Raw genomic sequence first — 6079 nt, forward strand, 5'->3', positions numbered from 1 at the left:
TGCTAACATTCCTCTGCTAGAATCTATTGAGCTAGCAGTGAATTATATTTTGTCAGGGAACCCGAACATCAAGTTAAGCAAGGACAGCCTCAAAGAGTTGTTCCTTGTTGCTACTGCCCAGACACATTTTCTATTCCGAGGGAAATATTACGATCAGATAGATGGCGTCGCCATGGGCTCCCCTTTGGCACCGGTACTTGCGAATCTTTTCATGGGCCATCATGACGACAACAATACGATGGTCCTGCAATTTATTTCTACCGTAGATATGTGGATGACACATTTTGCCTATTCAACAACGAAACGGATGCTTTGGAATTTTTTCATTATATCAATGATAAACACCCTAACATTACATTCACCATGGAGACGGAGGTCAACCACAAACTACCGTTCTTAGATATCCTCTTGGACAACAGCAATCCTCCATCTTTAGTCACATCTGTTTTTCGCAAGAGCACTTACACAGGCCTTCTCACCAATTTTCTTAGTTTCTCACCTTTTCCCTACAAATTAGGGTTAATACAAACGCTGGTGGACAGGACATTTTAAATTAATAAAACCTGGATCGGTTTCCACAACAACATTAAGGAGCTTGCCAACATTCTCGGAAAGAATCAATTTCCATCCAGTCTAGTGAACAGAACTGTTAAACAATACCTTAACAAATTCTTTGCCTCCCCACTGCACGCTTCCGCAATAACCAACTCTAATGAAATTCGCACGCACTATTACAAATTACATTTTGTTGGCCCTTTCTCGACTCACGTTCAACGCAGAATCAAGAATTTAACACAACGCTATTGTAAAAACTTGGACATCAAGCTAGTGTCTGCCCCATACAAGATTAAGAACTTATTCAGTGCCAAACATGCTATTTCCAAATTATCACGATCCCGTGTTGTTTATAAATTTTCGTGCGCAGGCTGTAGTGCCTGTCATGTCGGCGAAACAAACCGACATCTTGCTACACGTGTTCGTGAACATTTAACATCTGATAAAAACTCGCATATCTTTCAGCACATTAATGGGTCAGAAGCATGCAGATCTTTATGCTCTGAAGATTGTTTTCAATCCTTGACACCGCCTCCACGCCTTTTCAACTAAAAATCAAGGAGGCCTTACACATAGGTTGGGAAAAACCCTCATTAAACAAGCAAGTTAATCATGTCAATTTAACACTTTCATTGTAATTTTCCTCGTCCAATACCCATTGTCTTCTCATCATTGTATTTTCTATTACCTCACATTCACGTTGTTATTTAATCAGTACTCATGCATTTTATTAGCTATCTTTATATATCACCGACTAGCGGTTCACTTGTATTCACAACTGACGATGGATGTCGATCATCCAAAACATGTTTTGTAAATTTAAAATTGTGTGTTTCTATTTGAAAGTTATTTCTTATCTGCTATTAGTTGGAAAGTTTGGAAATATTATATTTTAATTATCATTCAACACAATCAAAAATTATGTCGAATGATAAAGATGAACAAAAATGACAAAAAAAGGTTTAATTATAAGGTATTATTTCTTTTTACTCGGTCCCGTAGGGGCACGAGTTATAAAATACGTTTGATTTCAGTTTTTTTTCCTGTGCAGCAAAATGCACAATAGAAAAACGTGGCGGTGTTTGATTGGGCAATGCACAATAGAAAGCACGTGGCGGTGTTTTGATTGGGTAATGCACAATAGAAGCCACGTGGCGCTGTTTGCATTGGTTATTTAAAGCAAACCACGTAATCCAAGATCATGAAGAGCACTGTGATGAATTGTTTCGGATTACTGAAGATCGATGTTGCGTTGGCTTAATCGATTTCTTCTTGGGGCGCTCAAAACACATACAAAGAAAGGCATAGGCTTTTCGCGTTAGACCCACACTAAAAGATGTCAAGCGTCAGCTTTGAAACAAGTCGTTCCACGAACTGAATGAAACAAGAATATACTCGAATGTAACTGAAATAGACGCAATTATTGAAAGTGATACAAGTCAAAATACAAATTCTTTAGTGGGAGAGAGAGAGAGAGAGAGAGAGAGAGAGAGAGAGAGAGAGAGAGAGAGAGAGAGAGAGAGAGAGAGAGAGAGAGAGAGAGAGAGAGAGAGAGACTTTATTTTACGAGGGTAACACGTGACAGTAACTAACATTACTGATGAACTTGTGGCCCTCTTAAGGTACAAAATTGCAATGTATAAAAACTACATTAAGAATAGATACTATTTACAATAGAATAAGAAAACAAGCATTCCTAGAACTCAATTAATAACTAGACAAACCGATTTAAAAACGAAATGCACACAAAAGACTATCCATTATCAGTAATTTATATCAAACGATCCCCTTGTCTTATCAGAATTTAGTACTCTTTTCCATAATTCAGCCTTAAAGGATTATAAAGACTTACTTGTTTTTAATGATCGACGCAAATTGTCCCATTCCTTTACCGTCCTTACGGCAAAGGTGCGTCCACCCTCTGAGATGTTTTTATGGAGGGGGCACAATAAATTTAAATTACAATCTCTCGTGGTTCTTTGGTGTACATCGGAGTTTTTTCTAAGGGATGTATTTAAATAGTTGGGTAAAGTACCATTTATCCGTTTATAGGCCAGTTCACAACGCTTTATATACGCTTCATTATAAAAGGGGATCCAGCTTAAGTTGTTAAACAATGTTGCTGTTCGACTGGTGCGTTGTGCTTCACGAATAATACGTGCGGCCCGTTTCTGCATGTGGAGAACTCTCTCGAGTGCCTCCTTGTTGCACAATGTCCATACTTGGCTTGCATACATCGTAAGTGGTTCTATTATTGCGTTAAAATAGATTATTCTCTGATTGTTCTTTAAGTAGGGGTGAATATGGTGTAAGAGGCCAAGGCGCTTTGAAAGTTTATTGCAAAGTTCGTCAACATGCGCTTCGTAAGTTAGACCTTCATCGATGATCATACCAAGAAGTTTATGGTTTTTAACCTTCACAATTTCTGCATTATCCGTTTTACTTCCACTTTTCCTGAATCTTGAACTATGCGCTTCCGTAGACGCTTCCCCGTTACCAACAGAGCTTTTGTTTTTTGCATATTCATATACATTTTGTTTTCTCTGGCCCATCTCTCTACTTTACACAGATCTAGTGACAATGCTTGATTTAATGATTGTATGGTTTTCCAGTTTGAACTCGAAGACAAGGTGGTATCATCTGCGTAAATGTCCATATTTGACTTTCGAACGTGAAGAGGCATATTATTGACGAACAAAAGGAAAAGCACCGGACCTAGAATGGACCCTTGGGGCACTCCTTGCTTTACCGTCAACTGTTCAGATGGAGTTTTCCCTAACGAAATAAACTGCTTCCTCTCAGACAGGTAGGATTTGAACCACGCAACAGAAGAAGGAGTAGCACCGTAGATCGACAGCTTTTTTAGAAGAAGTTCATGATCAATCACATCAAAAGCTTTTCGAAAATCTATAAGAACCAGACCGGTCACGTTATTATTATTCATGCAGCGGGTACCTTATTGAGAACTACTTTAAGATGACAGCGACAAAGAAAATAGCTCCACAAACAAATGGACGCCGTATTGGAATCTTCTGAAGACAAAGTAAAAACATTGGTACAGCGAACAAATGGCCTCACGCTTGTACCATTTTCACCGCGGACAAACAGCCTCCCACCCAGTGTACCATTGACTACGGAGATGAGTTTTTTGTCTATTGCGTTTTTTTGTTTGTTATTGTTAAATAGTTTGTTTCTTGTAGTGGTCTAGCTTCTATCCCTTCTTCAACTAGCCATATTAGCGATCGTGTTCACTGCCATCTTGTGTATATAGTTCTGTTCTAGTTTTACAAGATTTGATGTCATCAGTGGAGAGTGTGATCAACTCTTTAGAAAATAAATTGTGATGTAGTTTGAAAGGCTCTACAGTTATTTGATTCTCAGTGGTAATAAAGACTTGATTCCAAAGCAGGTTACAGGTCTCGATAAGCACTAGTGTGTTTACTTTAGTTGTGATTTGCGTGTGCATTGACATAGACGTGCCCGAGAACCGAGCAGAATTACAGAGAAAAGGCTGAGACGTCTATTTTACAACAGCGGAAAAAGGAGAAAACCTGCTGGAACGTATTTGGTTAACAATGTACCGAGGTCATCCACATTTCATCGTATAACTAGCCAAGGAGATCACTTGCTCGTAAACACAACTATAGGAGCTACCTCAGGTATGCGTTTAAATGTAAGCACGTGGTAGGTAACATTTTTCCAAAAGTGTGGATGAACAGGTAAACATCGAAGCATGTTCCTTAAACTTAAAAGTGTGTTTGTATTTTTAAAAATATTAGCAACACTTGTGCTATCCAGACCATTTGGAAAATGAAAGTTAAATTTAATACAGAAATCAGGAATATCCGGTACGATTTGTAAAAGAATGTTGTTATTTTGTTTTCTCAGAAACGGAACGTATTTATTTTGAATTTAGGGTGAACTATTTACACAGTGATATAGAGGGACAAATCAAAACAGAGTTTGTAATTGGAAATGTAAACATCTTCGAGATACAAAAACAAACTTGTGAACACGTAAACCTGAAATATTGCAAATCATAATGCTGACAAACCCAAAAACGAAGGAAATGGATCATGCATAGGACGTTTTAGAAATCTGAATGATTTTGGGTTAGATTAAAGGATATATTCTTAAAAATTCCCAAGTGATCCCTTTTCGTGTTAATTAGTAATGTAAACAAGTCTTAGTAATAACTTGGATTAACGAGGCACCAGTGATTGTAAAGCTATTAATTGCCATGGTTCGTATGTAACACATGTAATCATCAGAAGATTCACGGAAAACGGTATTTGAAATGTTATGCAGGCGTAAGTATTTGAAGGTATTTGTAGACTTTATGCTTCGATGTATTGTGCACGTAAACGAGTATCTGTTCTTCTCTTTAAATGAGATTTTACTGCCCTATCAGTAACATACGGTTAATGGAACGTGACCGTACTAAAAGGGCTATTCATGTCGCGATAGTTATCTTTGCGTTCTTTGTAGGCGGCCGTTCAAGTTCATACAATCAACGGTTTTCTTGTAAATAAAACGAGCACATAAAGACTTTGTTCCTAGATCTCAGATTATAACGTACACCTGCATTGGCCAAATCTGTTAAAGCCTCATTCATTAGTGCTAAAGAGCACGGTGTAATGCTTACCTGCTACATGGTAGGACCTTCGCAACTGGCTATTTTAATAGACAGGGTCTAGCCATAAAAGCCTCAGTTAGTCGTCCAAGGTGCACTTGGCAGTTTGTCTTCTGTAGTAAATCAACTAGCTGTTTGCAATTTGTCAAAGTTCTCCCCCTCCCTCCCTCTCTCCCTTTGGAGATGGGTTGGATATATCGCTTTGCCGTCATTAAAATTGGGTCGCTCCTGCGTGGTGTGGTTACGTCTGCGCAGCTACTTCCCCCAAGCTTGTTGGCTCGTTGCCTTTGTACATTGCTCACTAGCCAATACTCTTGTCCGATCCAGCACTTCCTGTTTACCACTCAGCTCGTAGTGCTGGAGAGATAAGTGAGGTTGTTCTTTGTCACGCAATCTGGAAGTCGCATATGCTAACCAGCCACAAGGCAGTGTTTCCCTCAAAAAACCCCAATACGTCTGTTGTCTCGTTCCATTGCGCCTTGCATTATGTGTGTAAAGGCTAATTATGCATGTTGATACCAAGGAACAGTGACATCATTAATGGTTAATATTCCTTGACAGGCTTCTCACGGTTCAGAGAGTTTGCGTTCACATTTCTATTTCAAGAGAGTTTAAATACACGAAGCGAAATAACAATGACAGGCCAAGTGACCGACACTGAAGTATTCTATCTTTTCTCCTGCCCTTACCATTCCGGAAACGAAACACAATTTTTTTGACACCAACTCCGTTTACGTACAGAGGTTATTTTTAATTAGACAAGAGGTTTGGAAACAATATTCAAATAAAAAATATATCGTTCTTTGAAACGTTCAGTTTGTAAGTCGCTTTAATACTGCATTCGCTATCAAGCGCGGTGCAAGTCGACAATTAAAACAAGTGATTTTAAAA

Source organism: Montipora foliosa, chromosome 1, assembly GCF_036669935.1.
Source record: "Montipora foliosa isolate CH-2021 chromosome 1, ASM3666993v2, whole genome shotgun sequence".
In the NCBI taxonomy this organism is placed as follows: domain Eukaryota; kingdom Metazoa; phylum Cnidaria; class Anthozoa; order Scleractinia; family Acroporidae; genus Montipora; species Montipora foliosa.